Source organism: Peromyscus californicus, unplaced genomic scaffold, assembly GCF_007827085.1.
Source record: "Peromyscus californicus insignis strain IS unplaced genomic scaffold, ASM782708v3 Scaffold_6__1_contigs__length_162567912, whole genome shotgun sequence".
NCBI lineage: Eukaryota > Metazoa > Chordata > Mammalia > Rodentia > Cricetidae > Peromyscus > Peromyscus californicus.
This window is the reverse complement of record NW_026294584.1, coordinates 28,754,367-28,780,686: the sequence shown is the minus strand read 5'-3', so window position 1 is coordinate 28,780,686 and position 26,320 is coordinate 28,754,367. Positions and strand designations below refer to the sequence as shown.

The 26,320-nt window shown below is 41.1% G+C and overlaps 1 protein-coding gene across 8 annotated transcripts in view; it reads right to left on the bottom strand.

The window, feature by feature from the left end:
* Positions 1 to 24,600, bottom strand: part of Foxp2 (forkhead box P2) — a 559,890-nt gene extending 535,290 nt beyond the window's left edge. For 4 of the 8 annotated variants that reach the window (XM_052719609.1, XM_052719610.1, XM_052719607.1 and 1 more), the window contains exon 1: positions 24,176 to 24,599. The gene's annotated coding sequence lies outside the window, so the exon portion shown is untranslated. Of the gene's footprint in view, positions 1 to 24,175 lie in introns of all 8 variants that reach the window. The other 4 variants (XM_052719608.1, XM_052719612.1, XM_052719613.1 and 1 more) reach the window with 2 other exon arrangements.
* Positions 24,601 to 26,320: the final 1,720 nt, after the last annotated feature.

The window sequence follows — 26,320 nt, the reverse complement described above, 5'->3', positions numbered from 1 at the left end:
TTTGCCACATCTAATAGCTTCAGAGAACTTCATGAATAAACAATTGTAACATCACTTGCAAATACCACAAACAAAACACAAAATTAATTTTTAAGTTTCATGTTTCCAGTTTCTAAGACTATATTGGTTCAGGCAGAGATAATATTTGACTTCTGAGCATATCCATGAAATCATATTTTCCTCCAACGATTATTCCTGGATCAGTTCTTTATAAGTGAACTGCTTGACCAAAAGGGGCAAAAAGCAAGGAACTTGACACCCCTGCTTCTGGGAACTGTTTCCCTTGCTCCCAGGTGCTCATCACTCCCAGGATCCTGAGGAAACCTCTTTAACATAAAGAGTTGTCTCATAAGCTCAGCACGCTAGTTTGTAAGATGAAAAACATACACAACAAAGGAAAATGTATTTTTAAAAATAGGAAATCAAAACAATCTTACAGGAAAGGTGGGGAGGCTGAAAAGGGAATTTTAAATGCATAGTTACAATTGCATTGGTGCAGCTACTGAGCAGCAGCTACTGTGCAGGATCCATGACACTCACTGATTTTCGATTTGAAGGAAAGTTCTACAGTATATTTTTCATATATACTTTATATATTTTAAAGATTTATATTTTAGGTTCAGAAATGAAATATGTCCACGGTAGTATGGTCAGGATAAGCCTGGAATTTACTCACCATCTGTCTGATTACGGGCTCAGTATTGTCTGGTCCACATCTCTATTAACAAGTAACCCAGCCAGGCTTCCATCATGCTACCAAGACAAGGGAAGCAACAGAAGCCATCCAGACAGACAACATCCATAGTCATTCAGAAACTCAGATGTGCAGTTCCTAGGGAGCAGTGAGGTATATCCAGAACACATAACATGAACTAGGGAAAGAGGTAAACGTGAGGTCTAGAGTTTGCTAGCCATTTAACAGTGGGGAAACAGTAATTTATTTTCTTGTCTTCAAAAAGCATATAATATATTTTCCTTAAGGTTTCCTATAGAACTAACACAACAATCCAAGTAGAAACCTAAGAATCATTTTATCTGTAAGATGTTTACAAATAGGAAAGCTAATATCTCTAGTCAAATGTTCACCATCAGATCACGTGAGAGCTCGGAGTGGGTATCTGAATTTAGCAATGAAGAGGTTAAGAGCATCATTTTGTGGAGGAGAGGTTGAGAATAGGAAGAAGCAAAGTGCTAGAGAGGTCCCCAGAAATCCACAAAGATACCTCCACAATAGACTACTGGCAATGGTTGAGAGAAAGCCCGAACTGATCTACTCTGGTGATAGGATGGCCAAACACCCTAACTGTCATGGCAGAAACCTCATCCAGTGACTGAGGGAAGCAGATGCAGAGATCCACAGCCAGGCCCCAGGTGGAGCTCCAGGAGTCCAATTGGCGAGAAAGAGGAGGGATTATATGAGCAAGAGATATCGAGACCATGATTGGAAAAAGCACAGGGACAAATAGCCAAACTAGTGGAAACACATGAACTATGAACCAATAGCTAAGGAGCCCCCAACTGGATCAGGCCCTCTGGATAAGTGAGACAGTTGATTAGCTTGATCTGTTTGGGAGGCCCCCAGGCAGTGGGACCAGGACCTGTCCTCAGTGCATGAGTTGGCTGTTTGGAACCTGGGGCTTATACAGGGACACTTGGCTCATCCTGGGAGGAGGGGACTGGACCTGCCTGGACTGAATCTACCAGGCTGAGCTGAATCCTCAGGGGAGTCCTTGCCCTGGAGGAGATGGGAATGTGGGGTGGGGTCGGGGGAAGGCAGGAGTGGGGAGGACAGGGGAATCTGTAGCTGATATGTAAAATTAAATTAAATTATAAAATAAATAAAAAAAAAAAAAAAAGAAATAGCCGGGCGGTGGTGGCGCACGCCTTTAATCCCAGCACTCGGGAGGCAGAGCCAGGCGGATCTCTGTGAGTTCGAGGCCAGCCTGGGCTACCAAGTGAGTTCCAGGAAAGGCGCAAAGCTACACAGAGAAACCCTGTCTCGAAAAACCAAAAAAAAAAAAAAAAAAAAAGAAATAAAGCAACTGTGTCTCAGAAAAAAAAAAGAGCATCATTTTGTTTTCATATTCTTTGTTTTGACTTGCTAGACTGGACACGGGGAGTGTTCAGAAAGTGATAGCTCAACCAGGTGGTTACAACTCCTGCACTTAAAATTCAATGAAGTAAATTAAATTTAAACCCTATTACTGGAACATAATTTTATGATATTTATAATGATTCTTTCCGGTGGAGGGAGAAAAATGAATTCCCAACTCAAAACAGCTTATTGACACAAACAAATTGAGAAAGCTTTTAAAACTTCAAACCTTTTTATTCAAAATAGTGAAATCCTCAGAAAAATCTCAAACTTTCACTTTATTTGTATATAGTTTTAAGTAAACCACTATGATAATGTGTACAGTAAGAATCATGAACACAAAGACCCTAAAAAAATCACTGACTTTGGGTCTGGGGGAATACTCCACAGACACTGGCACAAAGTAAAACATCCTACCTTTAAACACTAGCAACAAAACTATCTTTGTCTCAGTCTCTCTCATATCTTTTTCCAACTCTGCCCTACTTAAAGAACTCCAGTGATATCCCTTTCTTTATGTAATATGTTCTCTCTGCATGAAATTGCGTGTTTCTGTCCTACTCAGTCGAACAGAAACTCAAACCAGAAAATCCAGATCAGACATGGTAATCAGCCTTGTACCAGTTTCCACCGAATTATTCTTGTGAACAGCAAAAAATATCACAGTGAAATTTTTGACTTACTTATATTGTAGCCAAGATGTTTCCTCAATAGCATCATGTTTAAAAGCTTAAAAACATAATCCTGTTCAACTATATTAGAACTTTTTGGTTGAATAAATATTTTTATATCCTAGCAACAAAAGATGATTGATCCCTACAGCTAATGGTATATTTAGCTTGATTTGACATAGTTTATGTAGGTGTTGTCTTAGTTCGGGTTTCTATTGACAAGATGAAACACTATGACCAAAAAGCAACTTAGGGGGGAAAGGGTTTATTTAGCTTACACATCCACATCTTAGTTCATCACCAAAGGAAGTCAGGACAGAAACTCAAACAGGGCAGGAACCTGGAGGCAGGAGCTGATTCAGAGGGCATAAAGGAGTGTTGCTTACTGGCATGCTCAGCCTGCTTTCTTTTAGAACCAGAACCACCAGCACAGGGATGGCACCACCCACAACAGATTCGGAGCTCCTCCATCAATTACTAATTAAGAAAATCTTACAGGCTTGCCTACAAACTGATATTATGGAGGCATTTTCTTTTTCTTTTTTAAACTTTCTATCTATTCTTTGTGTCTTTCACATCATGCATCTTGATCCCATTCATTTCCTGTCACTTCATATCTGACCTCTGTCCTTGCAACCTCTTCCCAAAATAAAATAAAACTAAAGAGGAAAAAAAGAAAAAAATGGGAAAATCTCATCATGGAAGCTGTAGTGTGACGTAGTGAGTCAGCAGTAAACCCTTTTATTGATATGTCTGTATGTGTAAGTGTTCTTTGCAAAGAGTCACTGGTCTGGTTCAAGGCCTCTGGTTTCTGCTACACTATCAATGCTAGGTTCTCACTGGGAGTCCTCTTGTATATCCTGTTGTTGCCCTGTGTCATGGAGATCCTGCAGCTTTGGGAAGAAAGGACTGCCTCTTCATGTGCTCTGCAAATCATAGTTGGGGCCAACTCATAACCCTGGTTCTGGGCTGTGGTAGTTTCAGGGTTGGTCAGCCTTCTAGCTCTCCTCTCTTCACCACCAGGGTGAGTTCTCCAGAATCACCCCTTGCAGGGATGAGCAAAGGATGGGGCCAGTTCTCCTGCTTTCACACCCGCATGGTTGGCTCTCCCACACCTACACCTTCAGGACCAGCTCTATTGTGTTGCCCAGGAGAGGTGTAAAGGGTCGCTCTCCCAAGTGCTGCAGCTGATGATGGGCAGGGATAGCTCTCCTGCTCTCATGACCTCAGGCCCAGCTCCCCCATCTACCACAGGCAGCAGGACAGTGGGGGCAGGCATGTCCCCCCACACACACACACACACACACACATCACCATATGGAAGATGAGCCTCAGGGTCAGATCTTCCATGCTCACATTATCAGGGCCAGTTCACCTGGACCCTAGTCAATACAATCAGCTCTTCTATGCTTCCCAGGTGAGGTGTGGGGTTCACTTTGCCAAGTGCTGCAGCTCCTAAGGGGGAAGGTCAGTTCCCTTGCTCACCAGAGGTGGCAGGGGCAAGGGAGGGAGGGCATCTTTCCTAGCACTCACCACCCCATGGCAGACTAGGGTGGTGTGGGCAGTTATCCCACTCTCACACTCTCAAGGGCCAGCTCCCCTGCACTTCCACCAACAAGGCCAGCTCTACTGTGCTACAAAATCAAGGAGCAGGGCCTCTTTCCTGAATGCTGCCGCTGGTAAGGGGGAGATCCAGCTCCCTTGTTTGTGGCATGCCTTGAGGGGCAAGGGACAAGGCGGGTATATCACCCCTGCCCACACCACGGCATGACAGACAAGAGCATGGGGACAGCTCTCCCATGCTCACAACTTTGAGGCTTGGTCACTTACACTTCTACCAATAGGCCTGGCTCTGCTGTGTTGCCCAGGCATGGTGCAGGGCCTGCTTTCCCCAATGCCCCAGCTGGTGAAGGGCAGGAGCAGCTCCCCTGCTCTGATGACCTCGGGGTCAGCTCTTTCCCCTGCCTCAGGCATGAAGCAGGGGATCTTTGCCCTGCCCATGTGGAGGCATCTTCTCAGTTGAGGTTCCCTTCTCTCAGATGACCTGAGCTTGTGTCAAGTTGACTCAAAACTAGCCAGGACAGATGTTTTGCATTAGGGTACCATGCTCATATCAGAAAACACATTAAATTTATTTCAGCTTTTACTACTATATTTTAAAATTTAGATAAATTAACAACTGCTCTATATGACTAACTATTCTTGATAGAAAATGTGATTTCAAAAGAGAAAGGAACTGTGTAACTACTTGTAGAGTAAGGACTATGTACAAAATGTATGAAATCAATAGTTTTCAGCTCAGTCTTTCTTAAATTTGAATTACCTTCTCCAGCGAGTAGCTATATTTCCTCAACCACTAGTAACATTTTCAAAAAAAAAAAAAAAAAGAAAGAAAGAAAGAAAAAGAAAAAACACAAGGAGGAAGAGGAAGAGAACCATATTTCATTAGACATCTCAGCAGCCCTCATACCTGGCTGCATTAGGTCGTTTGCTCTTTGAGCTTTTTAGGTCATACAAATACTGTAAGTAATGTAATGAAACCACAGCCGTGTCTGTATTTTCTCATACGGCCAAGCCTTGACTCATAAATATTTCATTTCTTGTTTTCTTAACTCTAAAACAGATTAGCCTGATTTTTTTTCCATAAATGCTTTATTTGAAATCTCTTTTGAGAGCCCATTCTGACTCAAACTTTGATATAATATCATGTATACTATCATAAAACAAATTTCGTCCCACACAATGACAACCATCTAGGTCAATGAATCAAAATTTAAATATTCAAAAAATAATAAAGTTCATATATCTCTGGCCTAAGTTATTTCACAAGGAATTGCAATATTGCAGGATTAAATTGTCTTCTAAGCCTTAATACAACAAAGAATGGAGTTCACACAAGAGGAATTAGGGCAAAGAAATTCAAAATGAGTTCAAATGGTAAAGCAGTGGGAGTGAATAGGCAGTTATTGGAAGCCAAAAGTCATAATTTATTTAAGATGTCAAATAGTACATATATGTGTGTGTGCGTGAATATATATGTGTGTGCGTGTGTGTGTTTGTGTGTATACATATACATGTAAGAATTTAAAAGTAATATTTAACTTGTTTTCATAAAAGGCTATGAGAAATATTGTTTCTATATTAGGACTCCTTGTTAAAGTGAGGTGTGTGTGTGGAATGTTGCGGGTGGGAAAGTAACGACAGAAGGAAGAGGAAAGGAGGAGGAAGAGAAGAGCAGGAGTACTCCATCATCCACTACTTAGGGAAATGCTACTGAAGACAGAAGAAAAGTCACCTTCTACTCCTATGACCTGTCTTCTCGTCATCCCCATCACATCCAGCCTGAGTGAATAACCTCCAAAATATACAGCGAATATAACAACAATTTTTTTCAGCATAAAGAAATACCAGGATGCAGAAACAATGCCAACATAAGTAAACACAGGTAGAAAGACTTCTTAGCTAAAGGCATAGCAGCAAATGTAACCAAGTGGCTGGTGAGAGCAGCTTTCAGATGGCTAGGTCTAACCACATGCTTCACTCGTGTTTCCTGTATCCACAGCCTACATAAGTTCCTACTTACAAATAAGTATGTGAGCATTTCTGGGACTTGATGTGATGCTTCCTGACACTTCTACCTACCTGATGATGCTCCTGATGTTTTGTGTTGCACCAACCTCTGGCAGAATGATAATATATTCCTCTTGATCCATTATCTAAAACTCTATGACTCAGCAAGTCAATATATAGTGTGATATTAACTGTGCCTAAAATAGATCATCTAAAACTACTGACTAGTTGACAACTTCTCTCTATAGAATGTGTAAAAACTACTTGCTTCAGACTTAACTGCATTGAAAAAGAAATAATATTTTATGGAAGAGTTTGTAACAGAATTCTTAGATATCCATGATTATTTTAAGCTTTTAATTTCAAGCAAGTAAATTGAAATGTGTTGTGGGTTTTAGGAATAGACTATATTTACTGCATAACTATATTTGTGTGTCTTTAGCAGAATATAGTCCATGTGTTAAGCTGGATCACTGCATGATTTTGAATATTCTGTAAGATAAGAATGGGTTTTACACAGTTGAATAAAAAATACAGGACTTTCATATTTTATGAGATATAAATTTGATCTAACAGTAAAATAAAAATTTCCATAAATAAAACTTACTGGAACACAACCACACTCATTCAATTCATTTCAATATCATTCATACCTACCTATATTTCGTACAATAAATAATTTCAACAGAGATAGCAAGTTCATATTTCTATACCATCTAGCCCTTTACAAAGACATTATGCTGACCCCTGCTACATACAATAACTTGGTATAAAACATTAAAATCAAGAGTAGCTTTTTTGCTATTTCATTTATTAAAATTGTGCATTATTTAAAGTAAAGTTATGATCCTTTAGCACTAAAAAGTAACCAGTGAAAAAATATATGAGAAAATACACAAAGAATGACTAGGCTTACTTTGGGAGTACTCCATCTCAGAAGTGACTCATGTGGCAAGAAATAGCATAGAAACATGACTCAAAGTTGTAATACATGCTCTGAACAGACTGGAAAAAACCACAAAAACATTTCTATGGGCATATCATTATCTATTTAGGTGTGGGAAAAATATTAAGGAAGAACTAAGCCTTCTATTTGGTGATAATGTAGATTACCATCAAGTGCTGAAAAGAAACCTCTGAATCCTGAATATTTTTAACCTTTTAAACTAGAGAAAGATGTGAAGATGGAATAAAGACTCAGGTATAATTAATAAGAAAATCAAAGGTCAAGAAAAGATGTCCCTTTAAATGCAAGTGTAGAGAACTGCAGGATCAAAGTCGCAATACATTTGTTAGAAAGCCTGTAAGTATTATCCCAGAACCACAGTTAATAATCTCAAAATCACAAACAGGAGAACAGACACAGTACACTTAGGGGCCAAGCTGGTTTTTGCTTTTTTGTTTTGTTTTGTTTTATGGGGTTTTTTGTTGTTAAGATAATAATATCATAGAAAATAAAGATCAGTGAGCTCCGCACTATCCGCACAAAATTCTAAAACAGGCTATTAAACAGATGGTTTGGGAAGAATGAATGAATGAATGAAACAAATCTGGCATAGATTTGTTTAAAACAAGCTGTGCCCAAACTTGCTTCTATTACTGCCATTGTTACTAGGTGAGTGGATCAGAGAAATGCCTTAGCTGCCGAGTATCTGAACCAAGAAAATATGGGGTAATTCTCTGCTGGCTAACTCGGACTTAAGCCATTTACTATTTGTTTAACTTTGGAAATTTTCTCGACATCTGGGAGAAGATACTTTGACGGATCTCTCCTATTTCTGCACATTTTGCAAACAGAAGCACTCTGCTTCTTTCCATCTGTATTAATTGCTCATGGCTATTGAAACAAGAAGCCTAGGAACAGAGAGGAGGTGCCTCCTGGAACAATGGCCAGGATTGCTTATCGTCGCTTATCATCATTAGCTTTCCTAAATTGGAGTTTCGTCTCTGTGAAAAAACTCCTCAAGTGTGCAACATTAGTCAGAACCACAGGGCTTATTCTTAGGCACTTTCTGGCTAATGTTTCAAAAAATAATTCAATGAAATATATAATAAATTAATAAGGGTTATTGGTGGCACAATTTCTGACACACAAAAAAATAATCAGAATTACTTCTAACTCTTGACAGACTGTAAAACAGATTTAAAGAGTCACAAATTTTACCAAGATGCAAATCACATATAAAAACAAATGATTCACATTCTATACTAACTGAAATTTATATAAAATAAATGATAGGAATGTTACCAAAAGAAATTAGTTTGCTAACAGATATTGGGCAGACATGTTTACTGTGTACTATTCAACCCTTAATACATGTTAAAAGGAAACTTCAGCAAATATTACTTTTAAATGCATTTTTTTGTACATAGAGAATGTTTAAGAAAACTGACTTCATTAAACCAAGAAAGAAAGAAAAAAATACTGTGAAATACAACTCCAAATGTACAATATGTTGTATTATGGAATATGCTGTGTAAATTGAAGGCACAAGGACAAAGTGAGGGCTAATTGACCACAACTGATTCCATCCAAGGTGAAGAAGAACTTTACAAGAACCAAACCATCATGGATAATTGGACATAATGTCAGCACAGTTTGTTTGTTTGTTTGTTTCTCTGTTTGTTTGTAGAAGTGCTTGAAAGTCATTCTCGAAGCCTACATAAGGTCACTTCCTCCTTTGTATTCGGATGCCACAAAGATCAAACACACCAGGCACATCCCCACACTGTCCCTGTCCATTCCTACCTTGGCTGGCTGGGTTCATTTCCATTTCAACCTCTCCCCTGCTGTTGTAGAATATTAGTTTAAGATGTTTTACATTTGTTTATGCTGTGAAACATTTGTTTAGTGGTGCAAAGATGTGTTGCATCCTTGTATGTTGCATTTGTTTAACTCTGTGAAGCTGCGTTCCTTTCCCTGTCTAAACACCTGATTGCTCTAATAAAGAGCTGAATGGTCAATAGCTAAGTAGGAGAAAGGATAAGAGGGGCTGGCAGGCAGAGAGAATAAATGAGAAGAGAAATCTGGGAATAGAGAATCGGGGAGCGAGAGAAGGAGAGGAGGACATCAGAGGCCAGCCACCCAGCTACACAGCAAGCCATGGAGTTAAACAAATGCAACACATTTTTGCATCATTGAAAAACTATTCCACAGCATAAACAAATGTAATAGATCTTAAAATAATATTCTACAACACCTTCAAACTCACAATTTGTACTTAAAAGCCTCCCTGGGCATTCCTTCTTTGTATACACTGCCGCCCACAGACAATTTGACAGACACTCTCAGATAACAATCTCCAAGCTACATTTCTATTAGGCTTGGAATAGGGATTAGAGAATTAATTTAATTTTGTTATTTCAAAGATCCCTTTCTACACTAAGATTCTTGTATTCTTCTTACTAATCTTTCCATGAGTGTATATGTGGTTGAAATGAAATATGCCCACTGATTGAGAGATGAATAAACAATTGCGTATTATTAAATAGTTGATAATGAATCTCTTTCTTTTGGAAGAAATAATTACATGAATAGACTTCATCTATTTCAATCAAACAAAAGATGCCAAGGGCTGTCAAGGTATAAAACATAAGCACTTATGGTAACAAGGAACATTTTTTTTAAATGAAAGCAAGGAGAGACCAGTGGTAGGAACTAGGACTAGGAAGAACTTTGACACAACTCTAACATTAATCATAGGTATTGTTTAATAGGAAACATCATTTTGTTCATAACCAAGAAAATGCTGAATAACACACACACACACACACACACACACACACACACACACACACACACAACTGTATCTGGATGAAAACTGAGAATTCAAAACCCTAAGCAATTATAAAGGGAAAAAAAATGCAAGTAGATCCTGGCAATGGCAAGAATGGTATAACCACACAGATGTACCTCAGACACACTGCACCAAATGAAAAGTCCTGATTCCAAAGTCTACCTGCCCCACTAGAAAAGAAAAACCCGCAGGCATTGAAAATAGATCAGTGGTCACCTGGGACTAAGAATCAGGAAGGACTACTAAAAGGTACATGGAAAAAATGGGGTGAAGGTACTAAACCTAGCCGCTCTGTTCTGTACTTCGATTGTTGTGGATGCAGCTCTAGATTTACCAAACTATAAAGAATCACACTGAAATGGGATGAAGTTTACCATATACCAAAAACTCTTGGACTGAAAATGGAGAAAGTAAAGGAGCTGTAAACAATAATGAAAGACTAGATTTTTAATATGAATTATCATTAACAAAACCTATTAGAAGAGATTATTTTCTGAGAAAAACACAAGGCTCTGAAAAACAGAAACAAATATCCTATCTTAAAATGAAATTTCAAATGCACAACAAATTTTCTTTTCATAAATAATACAATACATTTGCACTGTTTCATGACTTGATAAAGTAGAATTATTCATTCACATTCAAGTTTTAGAATATATTCCTATAAGAAATATAATTCTTGTGATAACAAATTACCATTAACTTCATTGTTCATGAGTTCTATGTTTTTTGCTGTCATATTTTTTGTATGTATAGATTAAAAATATGCTCATCATAGGGACTGAGGAGATGCTCAGCAGTCAAAGGCACGGCTACTTTTCCAGAGGAGCCAGGTTCTTTTCTTAACACCCACATGGAGGCTCACCACCATCTGTAACTCCAGTTAAAGGGGATCCAACACCCTCTCCTGGGCTTTGCCCCCACTGGGAACACAGGTGGTGCACAAATATTCATGTAGGCAAAACACCCATATACCTAAAATTGAAAGTTAAAGTTAGGTATACTTTACCACTATTTTAATTGGAAAAGGTATCAGATTCTCAAATAATTTTATTTTTAATCACATAATTACATTTTGTGTGACAAGAAAAAGTCTTTGGAAACATGAATGACTGCAAGTTTATGTGCTTCAAATCTAACAGATTTGTTCCCCACTCTCCTGAGAAGCGAGAAATTCTTATAGCTGTTCTCCTCTGTTGTTGACTTTGTCTAGTGGTCTGATTGTGACAGAGACAGGACCTGAAATGAGAGACTATGATCTTTTCTATTATGTGCATTTGAGATGAGTATATCCACCACACAGCCAAGGTTTAAGGGTGAAAACAGGAGAGCAAAGAACTGTTGTGGTGGTCAAAAATTCGGCAGTACTCAAGCAAAGGAGAAAAATATTTCCAGACACTTGGCACAAAACTTCTGATGTAGTAAAACATGTAATAATCCCAGTTCTCCTTGAGCCAAGCATTGTTGAAAAAAAAAAGTAGTTTTTCTCACTGCCTTGCCCACAGGCCAATCTGGTGGCATTTTCTCAAATTAGCTTACCTCTTCTTACATGACTTTAGCATGTGTCAGGTTGAAAAAAAAAAAAAAAAAGACTATCCAACACTGGGAAAGTGGGAGGGGCTTATTTGTCTTACAGGTTATGTTCCATCCTGAAGGGAAATCAAACCAGAAACTGCTGTGGGATGGTCTGTATGTCAAATGTGTTGCTGATTGGTCAATGAATAAATCACTGATTGGCAGTGGCCAGGCAGAAAGTATAGGCGGGACTAACAGAGAGGAAAATTGAGAGAACAGGAAGCTGGTGGGGGAGACACTGCCAGCCCCCATCAGGACAAGGAAGATGTAAAGTACCGGTAAGCCACAAGCCACGTGGCAAGGTATAGATTAATAGAAATGGATTAATTTAAGCTGTAAGAACAGTTAACAAGAAGCCTGCCACGGCCATACAGTTTATAACCAATATAAGTCTCTGTGTTTACTTGATCGGGTTTGAGCGGCTTGGGACTGGCGGGTGAGAGAGATTTGTCCTGACTGTGGGCCAGGCAGGAAAACTCTAGCTACAAGAAACTGAAGCAGAGACTGTGGAAGATCTTGGTTTATGGACTGATTCCTCCCTTGCTTTTTCAGCTGCTTTTACTACACATCCTAGGCACATCTGTAAAGAGTTGGAAGCATCCACAGTGAACTGGTTTCTCCTACAACAATCAAGTGAGCAAGCAAGAAATTATAGCAAGAAAGAAAATGCCACTCTACCCCCAGACATGCCCACAGGCCAATTCTCTTCCCAGTCAAGTCTAAGTTTGTATCAAATTGGCAAAAAATAAACAATACTATCCACCCCTTGCTAATTTTGACATACAAACAGATCACTGTTAAATCGGAACTATCCCATTCTTGTTTGTGCCCAAAATGTCTGTCAGTATCATAATATTAATATAGCACAACATTAAAAAAGCCCAGTCTGAAAGTTCAATGTCTCTAAAATTGCAAAGTCATTTAATTGTGGATTCCTATAAAAACCAAAACAAGTTAAAATTTTCTTACTCCAAAAGGGAAGAATAGATGCATAAAAACAATCACATTTAAGCAAAGCAAAATCCAGCATGTAGCTCCCAATGAGCTCTTGCAGCTCATTGTCTGACATCTAGGACTCATGATTTTCTGAGATCTAAAGTACCTGGGCAGCTCCAGTTCTCCAGTTTTTCCATTGTCAACACACATACAGCTTGTCTTATATGCTCAGGCTAACTATACCTCAATCATCCCAGTCCCAGAATTTCCAATAACCTGGGGGTCTACACTGCAGCACCTTCACCAATGGCTCTTCCTGGCCCCTTAAGTATCAAGCCTTTTTTCTAGGTAGCCTCCCTGTAGTTGTGTGTAGCAGTCTAGAAACAGGACCCTAAGAAAGACACAGGGATCACCCAATGACAGAGAAATGGATGAGATCTACATGAGCAAACTGGACTTCAGGGGGGTAATGAAGGGCAAGGGTCCAGGGAAAGAGAGCTTAGGGGAGAGGGAGATCCCAGCTGGATGAAGAACAGAGAGGGAGAACAAGGAAAAAGAGACTATGATAAATGAAGACCCCATGGGAATAGGAAGAAGCAAAGTGCTAGAGAGGTCCCCAGAAATCCACAAAGATACCTCCACAATAGACTACTGGCAATGGTCAAGAGAAAGCCCAACTGACTGGTGCTAGAAATCTCATCCAATGACTGAAGGAAGCAGATGCAGAGATCCACGGCCAGGCCCCAGGTGGAGCTTCAGGAGTCCAATAGGCTAGAGAGAGGAGGGATTATATGAGCAAGGGATATTGAGACCATGATTGGAAAAAGCACAGGGACAAATAGCCAAACTAGTGGAAACACATGAACTATGAACCAATAGCTGAGGAGCCCCCAACTGGATCAGGCCCTCTGGATAAGTGAGACAGTTGATTAGCTTCATCTGTTTGGGAGGCCCCCAGGCAGTGGGACCAGGACCTGTCCTTAGTGCATGAGCTGGCTGTTTGGAACCTGGGGCTTATACAGGGACACTTGGCTCAGCCTGGGAGGAGGGGACTGGACCCGCCTGGACTGAATCTACCAGGCTGAGCTGAATCCCCAGGGGAGTCCTTGCCCTGGAGGAGATGGGAATGTGGGGTGGGCTGGGGAGGGGGGGGGGCGGGAGGACAGGGTTATCCGGGGCTGATATGTAAAATTAAATCAAGTTATAAAATTAAAAATGAAAAGTATCAAGCCTTAACTGCTATCCAATGACCCCTTCATAACTTCAAAACCAGTACCACACAGTAGACTGTTCAACATTGTCAAGTTCTGCTTCCATAGATACGGCCTTGGGTACCTCTAGACCACAGTTTCTATGTGCTAACGCAGTGAGGGAAATTCTTCCCAGCAGATTTCACCTTGATGATGCTAGTCTCTTACTAATCAAAGTGGATTCTTCAGCACTAGATGACCAGCAACTATTATCACAGTGGATGACAGGCTTCATTTTCACCAACTGAATAGAAAATATCACACGAATAGCCTCCAAAGAGTCCTTGTTTCCCTCGGAAACTTGGTAAGTCAGGTCTGCATTGTCTGTACTTCTCTCAGCTTTCTTACCTTCCAAGCTACAACAGAAGAGCCCATTAAGCTCCAAGCACTCAAGGACTTTCCAGTCCAAAGTTCCAAATTCTTCTACAATCCTCCCTCATATCCAGCACACTAACATCCATTATCTGGTACCAATTTCTGTCTTAGTTTATTTTCTTGGGCTGTGATAAATTCCATGACAAAAAGCAACTGGAGAGGAAAAGCATTTGGGTTACAGGTCACAGTCCATCATCAAGGAAAGCCAAAGTAGGAACCTGGAGGCAGGAACAGAAGCAGAGACCAAGAAAAGAATGCTGCTTACTGGATTGTTCCTTCTGATTTGCTCAGATACTTTTGTTTTGTTTTTTGAGACAGGGTTTCTCTATGTAGCTTTGGTGCCTGCCTGGATCTCCCTCTGTAGACGAGGCTGGTCTCAAACTCACAGAGATCCATCTGGCTCTGCCTCCCGCATGTTGGGATTAAAGGCATGTGCCACTACCACCTGGATCAAATACTTTTCTTATATAGTCTGGTCTAGCCCACCCCACTCGCGCCCAGATATGAAACCACCCACCATGGCTTGACCCTGCTACATCAGTTACACATAAAGAAAATGCTCCACAGACATGCCTACAGGCAAGTCTGGGACTGATTACAAACTAGAGTCTCTTCCCAGGTCTTTTTAGGTTTGTGTCAAATTAAAAAATACTAACCAGCACCAAGTGTGGGGTGTATACATGCTGTATGCCCCCCAAAGCAAGCAGAAGACAACTTTTCAGATTCTACCATGTGAGTCTTGGCGATTGAACTCAGATCATCAGGCCGAGATAAAAGCATCTTTACCCCTGAGACATCTGGCCAGCCCCTCTAATCTTAAACTAATTATAAAAAGACAAGTTTACCAAACTCATGACCAGATATTTCTGCATTGGTACTATCAACAGCAAAATACATGACTCAACAGAGGAGCAGGACAAAACTCTGAGTAAATTAACATTTACAGAATGTGGGTTCTCTGACCTTCAGAGAAGAGAATTCCAGGTGGCTGAGTATGTTTCTCGATCCTATAGTGTGATCACCTCCACATCCATCCCCCCCTCACCTTGTTTCAGCATCCTGGCTAAATAAGAGGTGGCTGCGTTTCCTGTCTGGGAAGAAGAGTGATCTAAATATACCTTATGGGATAAAAAAACAACTTGAAAAAAAAAAGCCTTCAATTTTAACTGAATCATTGTATTTTCTGCTATACAATAGAAGTGAAGTAATGGTAATTTTTTTTTGTTGGCATTGTTTCTATTTTCAGAAATATCTTTTTTCTTCTTTCATTCTTATGTATAGATTTATGTGTTAGTAAGTAGAGAATATTTTGTAGCTTTAAACTTCATTCCATATGTTTCATAAGATGCTTTAGTTGGAAGTAATCTGAAAACTAATCCAGTATCTTTTTTTAATTTTGGAGGAAGTATCATCTAAAATCACACAACAATAATAGATATAGTTAGTTGTCACATCAAATTGCAGGCCTCTGAGTTCTTAACATGGAGATCTGCATAGTAAGCCAAGCTGGCTACTTTTCCTACCTGGGATAGCAATTAAGCTATTTTCAAAACTTTTAATTATCATTCTGATATGCAAAACTATCATAAAAAATCCTTGAATGCAATGTGTCTTGCTTCCAACAAAAACAAAGAATACTGCCAGACAGAAACAGATGGAGCCATGGAAGGCACTGAGTGTCCAACGGGCAGGGCAAGAGGAACTGAAGCTGAGGGTTGGGGGTAACAGGTATTGATGGGGGAGGCGAAGAAGCAAGTATGAATAAGTCACTGTGTTGCCTTGTTTCAGAGCTTCTCAAGCGTTATCAAGCCAGAGAGATAATAGAGTAACAAGGACAGAGAAAAATCAGACAGGGCAGTCTAGTAGAGTCCTGTTTCTCCTTCTTTAACCAGAGAAAATATTAAAGACTCTGTTCTCATTCTCAAGATATCTGCAATATACAATAAAATTTCTTAGCAAGTTAATGAGACATTAGATATGAATACAGTGCTGAGGAGATCTGCAGTGCTTTGCAGTTATAAGAAAATAACTGCATGGCACTACACTGATCGCTGGATCTCTTATTTATGTTTCTGTAGCCATGGGCAATTTCAACAAACTGTGTGAGGTTTTAAGTTTGGAGACATGGACTTTTCATCAAAGTATAAATCTCCAATTTGTTCTGTTTAGGGCGGAAAGGTGTGTAGGAATAGACAGACAGATAGAGGACTTTGTAAACTTATGATGTTTCCCATTATAAAGATGTAAGATTCTTTCCATAGAGATATAATCTTGGTATTTCAGATTTCCCTCATATCTCTGTATTTAGTTCCAGAAACACCTGGTTTGCTCACATTATATTAACACTATAGCCATGAGAAACATGTACAGACAGCATTGATACTATTCTTAAGACATAATGTAAAATATGCCAGTTTAACTTGTGTTTTAAAAAAAAGGCATCATGCAGAAATACTCACCCATTGAGAGATTGTTGTCTAAAACCAAAAATACCTACTGACAATTTTCAACAGTAAAATGTAATATTGTTTCTCAAGGACAAAGAAGAGGGAAAGAGAGGCAGGAAAGTGCCATAAGTTCAAGGCCAGCCTGGTCTACATAGCAAGTTCCAGGACAGCAAGAGCTAACTCTGGAGATATAACAAATTGGGGATCATAGTACCCACCTAAGACAAGAGCCATGACTTTGCCAATACAACAGTAAACAGTTTTTCCAATGTGATATGACATTCAAATGTTATGGGATGAAAAATTAAGATAAAAATATATTACAATGGCATTATAACATGTTGAGAAATGCTACAATTGGAAGTAATCTCTTGAGCCTCTTGTAAACTACTCATTATTCATTCAACAAGGGTTTATGGAGTTCCTAGCCAATGCAAACCACTGTTCTAAGCACAATTAAAAAACAAATCAAAACTTGCAAGTCTGTGGAATATGCATTTTATGGGATGTCTACCATTATGAAATATAAGTCACCCTAGAGCTACATTAGCATGAAATAATACCACAATGGATGTATACCATCACAGAATATGTACCACACTGGATAGATGTCATCATGAAAACATACACACACACACACACACACACACACACACACACACACACACACACACACACAATGTATATTGTCATTGAAAATACACCATACTGCAATTATACCGTCATTGAATATATATCACATTGGATATATATCATCATAGAAAATACAACATGGTTGGATGCTCATCATAATCAAATATACACCACACTAGAAGTATTTCAGTGTTGATTATATACCACACTGGTTGTATGTCATCATGAAAAATACAACACACTGGATGTACACCATAATTTAATATACATTATACTGGAGGAACTTTATAAATTCCAATATATTGTAGTGCTTTGGAGAAAAATAATATGCAGTAAAGATAATGGAGTACAGTTTGTGAAGATGTGCATTTTATGAAAACAGTGTTCTGTATTATGGATACATTGAGCAGGGAGCTGAAGTTGGCAAAGACACCCTACTGTACAGCATTCCAGATGGAGAATAGGGAGAAACATACCTAGGTAGAAAACAGCCCATTCTATTTTGAGCGACATTAAGAAAGCCAGAGTACACAGTAATAAGAAAAACAGCAAGACCTTATGTGAGGACTTTTTCATTCTGAGGGGCCTAATGGGGTGTCAGAAGATGAACAGAAGAGTAGCTTAACAAGGCCTAATGCTAAAGGCATACTGTCCCCATAGAGAACTACGTAGTGTGTGGAGATTGAAAAAAAAAAAAAAAAACAAAAAGTCGTGACTACAATATTTAATGGATAGCTTCAGCTTGTATGACGAAGACCCATTTAGCTGGCATTTAACTGAATTAAAGGCAGGCTCCAAGTGATGGAGGGAAGGAATTGAAAAGTCAACACAGGCATATAGACAGAAATGAACCAAAACTTTGCACGAAGTACCTGTGAAGAATAATTTTTAAAGATGTTTAGGGCTCGTTTTTGAAAATATGATTTTATGACAATCTACACATGGTAAGATGTTAAGGTATTTGGATAGTGTGCTGTAAGTTTCTCCTCACTATCAGGCAAGGAAGAAACTTCATGCTTTCTCTGTAGTGTGCCTCGCATTGGTTTCTTTCTTTCCTCCTGAATGACACATTAAGAAGCAAGGTTACTTTTTCCTTAAGGTTTAGAAAAAGTTACAAAATGACGGCTGTCTTCCGAGATAAATACTAAAACAGTACAAAAGCTTCCACAGAAAATACCATCCAGTAAACACAGAAGTTGAGATCAAAGGGAAAAAAGGCATAAATGAATACCAGAAAAAAAGAAACACATTTATGTTCTTTCTAGTTGGATTTTTTTTGTTTGGAGAAAGTTCCTTAACCTGTTTTTCAAAAAAAAAAAATTATAACATTACAATGGTATGATCTTTTTGACATGCCAGGAAAATCTTTAAAAGCAACTCTTAAAAACTTAAATAAATTTTAAGTCAACATTATCTTCCACAAAGTATATTTTAAGTTTTCCAAGACAGGAACTGAAGGGAATTGAGGAACATTAATAAACTAAAAATGCTGAGAGCTTTAAAACCCCTTGGGAATTCATTTGCTTCACAGTGATGTGCTTTTTCAACATTAAATCTTATTCGCTCCTGCTAATGAAAATAATTTGCCAGAGCAGAAAGGGATGAAGATGTCAGTTCCAAGTGACAAAGCTATCAATATAAAGGAAAGGGATGATGTGGATATCCTTGGTGAATCATAAGAGGAAGAGAGCCGAGCAGAACTGATTGGAAAGTTGAATTCAAGAATGCATACTTCACAAATCATGGAAATCAAAAGGTTAACCAAGGCCAGCATAGGTGGCTTATGGGGAAAATGCTTTTAAAATAAAATTGTAGATAGACATATAAGAACTGAAATAATTTTAGAATTCTAGTTGCAGGTGGTAAGTTGGAAAAATGAACAAATTCATGCCAAGTAAAAGTGAGCAAACAAAGTTCACAATTACACAAAGAAATTAACGTGTAAGTCATTAGCTGTAAATCATTGGATATAACATGGCTGCAAAACTGGAACAGGGATTATGCCATTCTCTGTTTCAGAGAACAGAGCATATAGACATTGGCCTCCAGGCCAATATCACTGTGCATGAACACAAACTCCAGATTAGTTCAACTACAAAGTAAGACATTTTACTAAAATTAATAAAGCCAATAGAGCATAATACTACATTTGAGGACACATTAAATTACCCAAGATATTACTTAGAAAAAATAGCTTTAACATACACAACTAAGAACTCAGATCACCAGAGGCAAGCTGTGTTTGTTTGCTTGTTTGTTTGTTTAATATTAGTGAAATTACAACAACAAATCTAAGTCTTCTCTAATATCTCTCTTCTTACCACTGGCCCCTGAATCATAATATTCTGCTACATTTCACTATAACTAGTTACTTTTGTATTTGTTTTGTCAGGAAAATATTGGGTAAAAGATAGATGAAGACACAGGGCACAGGAAAGAAATATATATATATATATATATATATATATATATATATATATACACACACACACACATATATTCAAATAAATCAGGAGTAATAAGATAAGGAAATATGCAAGTGGTAGCGACCATTTATTTTATCAAGCAACGTTAAATACAAGGGAAGAGCCCCAGACAATATGAGTATTCATAGTCATCAGTAATAATGAATTTTAACTTAACCAATGCTAGGCTGTAAAAGGGAACTAAGCACATTTTTAGACAGCCCTCCCAGCAATGCTTAGTTAAGATGGAAGATAAAACAAACAAAAATAGTTATGGGACCCACTTTGAAGTTCTGATAAACAAAGCAACTAAAAGTTTAGAACAAAACCATAAGAAAGCAGTAAAAGGGGACCTGATAGACCTCATGTAGAAATCTATATATAGTAAACAAAAAATTCAAAAGTAAATTATTTTCCTTGATAAAGAGTATAGAAGTGACATAACTTCAGTCTAAGAATATCTAAGAGATAAATAGCTGAGCCTAGAAAATGTGTGTTTCTTTCAAAGAGGAGAACTAACAACAGCGTGTAGAATCTGAATCAGCTTGAAACTGTCTGCAAACCATGGACACCAGAATATATTTCTTTAAAGTTTCAACCGTGTGAATTTTTACAGACGCCCTTAGAATACAAACAATCGTTCTGCTTTGGATTTGTTCGGGCCTTTGGAACCCTCTAAATGAGGAGCCACATAAGATTGCTTTCAAACATCTACAGCAATATTAAAATCTCATTGAGTTTCATTTGGGGCACTACTTAGGACACTTTGGTTCCCACACAGACAAGTACAATGAATTATCACAAAGTCCACAAAATAGTTCGTGTGCCAAATATTAGTGATAAGTAATTGGAAAGGATTGTTGCTATGTCTCAATTCAACTATGATTTTTACTTTTTATTTTTGTTTTTACTAATGAAACTGCCAGCAAAAGTTATTCATGATCTGAGTCCTAAATCACTTTTTCTTCTTTGTAGCCAAGGGCCTTCCTTTGATTTCATATAGAAAGGTGGAAATTACATGTCTCTGTCTTTTATTCAGTTTTCTGTTAAATCGTATCACTAATAGCCAGTTCAGCATGAGGTTATCAACATGAAAGAGACAAAAGTGTTGACCAGAGCTAACTGTAACTTCTAAAATATATCAAATATTATTTCTTTTATGTAATTAGGATCTGCATTGTTCCCATCTTCTCTTGCCATCGAAATATCTGATAAATTTGTTTAGCTCTGACCATTTTGTTGTTATGTTCTGTAAGAATCTGAGTCAAACCAGCTGGTTATCTTTACATATTTAAATATGCTTTCTACAAGATATAACCTGAGAGCTACGCACAAAGAGTTGTTTTGTGTACCTGAAACTTAAACAAGAGAATCCAACCTCTCATTATCGATTATGCGCGCACATATCAATGCTTGCCTGCTCCTTGCTCTCCTTTCCTCACATGCTAATCACGGGGAGTTCCTTCTCATTTAAAGTTCCTAGACAATCACAAAGTTTTTTCAAAGTAAAACTACTGTACTGTCCTCAGTGTAAAGAAAGGAAATGCCAATATTGGATTCTTTCATTCCTTTCAAAAATAACTTAAGGTTTCCATGCACACAAAAATTATGAATTCTGTGACAACTGTATCTGAAAGCATAAAGCAGTGTTGGAAGATCAATAGATTGTGTATAGTCATCACGTTCACATGCAAGTTCCTTTTAATTACTTGACTTATTGTAATATATGATGAAGGGCCATGGCTACATTTTAAACATCTATGTATAAAATATATTTATTTTATTCACATTTAAGCTGAATGTCAAAAATCACTCCTTAATAAATTCTACTTTTTATGCTTAAAAGTGAACTTTGAGAGGGTCTTTTGAGATGGGTGCCCTCACACACCTCCCCAGAGTGAGATATCAACAGGTTTCTCCTCTCTTTAAAATCTAGCCATTTGATAACAATAAGTCTTCTTTCACTTAATTTTTGCTAATGATTGTGCCCATGTGGCTTTCTTAAGGAAGTATTGAGCTGCACAACTATGAACACGAACCCTTTAAGTAAAAGAGGAATGGAAGGAGAGATTCAAGGCAGGAAGGAGAACTAAATGTCTAATGCAGACATAAAATATGACGGCCCTAATGATCACAGTGCACATAACTATATGCACTCTATTAATGGAGATGCAAATAAATCAAAATTGTAAATTGTGTTTAACAGCATTAAACAAACACTACATTTAAAAATTCCAGTACACTGAGAATATCCTCAGTCATAACTCACAGTGACAGAAAAGATAAACAGGCCTCTTCACAACATAAAACATTTCCCGAGGTAGGGCACACTGCAGACTTTGGGAGGAAGCTCTCTGGATGCCCATCTTCACTTCAGTTCCTACCTCCAGTGCAGGCCCACATTCCTGGATGCTCTTCTCTCCACTGCTGCCTAAGCAAACCACTGCGAGTTAGGAGCCCATGCAAAGATGTGCCTTCCAGGCAAACTTGTTTTCTAAAGTAAATCTCTGCAAAGACTTCCAGTTGGAAAAAGTCCAGTTCTGCTACCTGACACCAGAGCATCACTTTCTCCCTCCGGGCTTACCTGCTACTAAGTAACTCTCCTTCCAAGTTCCCGGTGGCTATGTTGGGAGATAACTATTTAAGTGTTTCTGAATGTGTGGCTGCAAAGATGCACACCTCACACAGTCCCCGGGGTCTTTCGCATCCTTCCCTCCTCCCTCCTGTCTCTTCTGAGAACTCACCCAGGCCACTTCATGCACCTCACTTTGCCAATGCCTGCCCACCTGGAGGCAAGTAGCACTCTAGGAATGAATCCCCAGATCAAGGAACTGAGTGGATTTCAACATGTGGTGAGAGGAAAGGTGGGGGAAGGGTATGAGCCTCACAGATAGCAGCTGTCCACTAAGTGGTTTAAAGCTGTTGCTTCAAGAGCTGGATAAACAAACACACAGATGGGTCCAGTTCCTCAGGGGATTCCCGATTGTTCGGAGCCTCCCAAACCCTGGCCAGTTCGGCCTCTGGACTAAACCCTTTGCAAAATGCACATTGATTTCACTTTCAAAGGACACCAACCTGAACACTTCCTCGTCTTGAAGTTTCTTCTAATAATAAAAGCATGACCCTTTTCTCTTCAGGCCCGGAGAAACTTACCTAAGAGTTCTTAGGGTCTGGGGACAAGGAGGGCAACTTTTCCTCCACGCACTAGAGGCCTGGGCCCACTTTAAGATGGGATTTCGGGGCGCATCTGGCCCGGGAGAAGTGGGGTAAGGAGAGGCGCGTTCACTGTGCCTGCGACCACCTGGTGAGTCCGGCCAGCTCTCACAGTCACGCGTGCATCTCTAAGCATGAAGGTGTAGGGATGGCTGGAGCAGCTCTTCCCTAGCTCTGTGCTGGTCCCAGCCACCCAAAGTTGGATACAGGGTTGTTTTTTTTTTGTTTTTTTTTTTTTTAAAAAAAGCTGGGGAGAAGTCTTTCCTTTCTCACAAAGGTGTCTGCGCCCCTCCCACGAGCCTTCCCCCAGGAGGAGCGAGACGCAAGGACACCCACACACGGAGCAAGGAGCACTTTCCAAAGTGGAATAAAAGTAAAATCGGGACAGATCCCGAGGGAAGCCGGCCGTGCTGGCTTACGGACAAGTGGAAGAGCGCGATCAGGAGTAGCTCGAAAAATGCATGGTTATCTCAGGCGTCACTAGGGGCCAGGAGTTTCTTAACTAGAGAGAAAAGGAGTGTCCCCTAGACGCCTCTCAGGTTCCTTGGATAAGTACTTCTGAGATGAACGCAGAAGTGCCTAAGACCCAAGAAGCATGCACTTGCTCGCTAGAGTAAATAAAGGTCAGCAGTCTGATCAATAAAGTGTGCGCTTCTAACCACCACATGTTTTTACTGCTGTTTCTCCTCCCTAGGGAGAGTGGGAAGGAAGAGAGAAAGACAACAAACATTTTTTTTTAAGAGTAAACAAACACATCTGGTGTTTCGACACATCTTTTCCTCCAGACTTAGTCTCTCTGGACGAGACAACATTCTGCATATTCAAAACTAACCAACTAAATAAATAAATCACCCGGGAGCCCACAGAGAAATCTCGTTTCTCTGTACACTCCTTTCCACCATCACAAAGCAAAAAGCTAAGAACCAACAAGTGGCTATGCTGGGTTCCAAACAACCCCGACCCCACGTCGAAACCTGACACATGTCACCGTGGCCCCACCGCGCAGGACGGCGGGCGCTGGGGCGAAACTTTGCTGCCGCGACGGGAGCAGCGTGGAGGAAAGTCGCAGTCCGCTCGCGCGTGGCTGTGATCGGGACAAGGGTGGAGTGCTGAGTGCAGAGCGTCAGAGTGAGGGCGAAGAAACTTACCGCGACCAGGGACCCCGTGGGCAGAGTCCCGGGAGGTGGCACCCGCAGCGCGCCCAGGCAGAAGCCCCCGAACAACACACCCACGCTCGAGTCCCGGCAGCCGCGGCTGCGAGTTGGGGGGACGCCAGGGGTGGGGGGACTCGAGGAAGCTGCGGCGGGAGGACGCGGCCGCCGCATAAATGCCCTGGGCGGGCGCTAGCGGGCCAACTGCGGGTGGCGCCGGGCTCCGGCCGGGACGAAGCTGCGTCCGGGGAGCTGCACGCGCCGGCGTGTCTCGCGCTTTCTCGGAGGCTCGCGCTGTCTCGCGCTGCAGCTCCCCCCAACCCGGATCTCTGTATGTGTATGTGTGTGTGTGTGTGAGTGTGTGTATGTGTGTGCGCGCGTGTATGTGTGTGTGCGTGTGTGTGTGCGTGCACCCGCGGGCGCGCGCACCCGGTTGCGCGCGCGTGTTGTTGGCAATGCAAACTGTACACACACTGCGCGCGGAGCCGCCTCTCCTCCGAGGGGCGGGCTGGGGGAAGGGACATTTTGGAAGACGCTCAAGTACTGTTGGGCCACTTGTTTTGTCTTACTTTGCGTAGTTGGGATTGTTGTTTTCTTGTTGTTGTTGATATTTTTTTTTTAAGTGGTTTGAACTTCTCCACCAATCTCTTCCCGCCCCTCCCCATCAACCTCTTCCAGGGTTGGGGGAAATCGCGGGCCAGCATACTGCTGGGCTGTGCGGTGGAGCCTCCTGGATGACGTCAGGTCCACCTGCTATGTAAACAACTCGCTGGAGAACTTGTTTGTTCTGCGCCGATACCCCCACCCCCACCCTTCTCCCCACCTCCTGCTCCGCCTCCTCCCGCCGCCCCAGACGGCGAGTCGGGGATGGGGGTGGGGAGAGAGGCGAGAACAAAACCGTATGCTGTATTGGCACAGCCGAGTTGTGTCTGCTGCTTCTTGGCAGTCCCTAAAGTACGTCGTCTCAGCAGACGGAGCTGCTGGCAAATGAAACAGGGGATTCCACGTGAAGTGCAGAAAGCCTCGAAGGGATCCGAAGCCCTTGGTGGCAGGTAGTGAAAGCACAGAGTATCACTGAGGGAGCCCGCGCGAGCACAGCAACGCTGATTGGCCTTTCTCTCCTAGGCGTGCGCCTCTGCGGCCTGGATGGAGAGGCCGAACCTTTCTCACTCTTCATTGTCGTGGCTCCTGTCTCACTTAGGGCCAGGACTGCTGGGGCTTCCTCACCGGGGCGCAACCCAGGTCACCGGGGCGGGGCTTGGAAAAATGGCACCACCAAGCTGTGATTTTTTTTTTTTTTTTTCAAAGTCTGAGGCTTTGGGGACTGACTCGATCAATGACTAGGGAAAACAAAATAACAGGAATGAAAGGAAAGAAGAAATTGCCAGAGCCCGCTCGCAGCGCACTTCAAAGCAGTGGCCCGGGTGTGGGGGCGCTCAGGAGTGTCTCTGTCACCAGGACCCTCCTCCTATGCCCGAGCTCCGACCTAGCTAGCTGGCCTGAGCAGGACCGATGGGGAGATGACAGAGAAAAGGCCGAAGGAGATCAAGGCGGGCCCTGATGGGGCGCGTGACTTGAATCTGGGTGGGTGTTCCTCCGAAGCCCCTTCTCCACCTTAGCTCTGGGAGGGCAGTGCCTTCCCCAGGTCTCTCGCCAGCCCCTCCCAGGCCGCTGGCCCCCGCAACCCTTCACCGCCTGCCTTCAATGCGCGCCACCACCGGAGCTTGCAGCTCAGCAGCCGAATCAGTCTCGTAGCTTTCCGAGAGGCACAGAAACTTTCCGTGGAATAGCTACAGCCAAGAAGCCCGGGCGGGGGCGAGGGGGGGGGCGACACGGGACGACAAGGATTGGAGTGGGGGGCTTGGCTCCCTCCTAGCTATTCTCGGGAGAGAAAGAGCTGCTAACACACAGCTCCTCTTGGAGAGGGGATGGTGAAATGGGGTGGCAGACGATCAGCACCAACTTGTGCCTTCGAGTCTCCCCTTTCCTCAAAGACCAACACGCCCTTTATTTAAAGGGCAGAGCAAAGGAGCGCTCACACACACACACACACACACACACACACACACACACACACACACACTTCTTCTCTTCTGAACCTGCAGCTCTCCGGGGGAGGAAGCGGCGGCCCTGGCACCCACA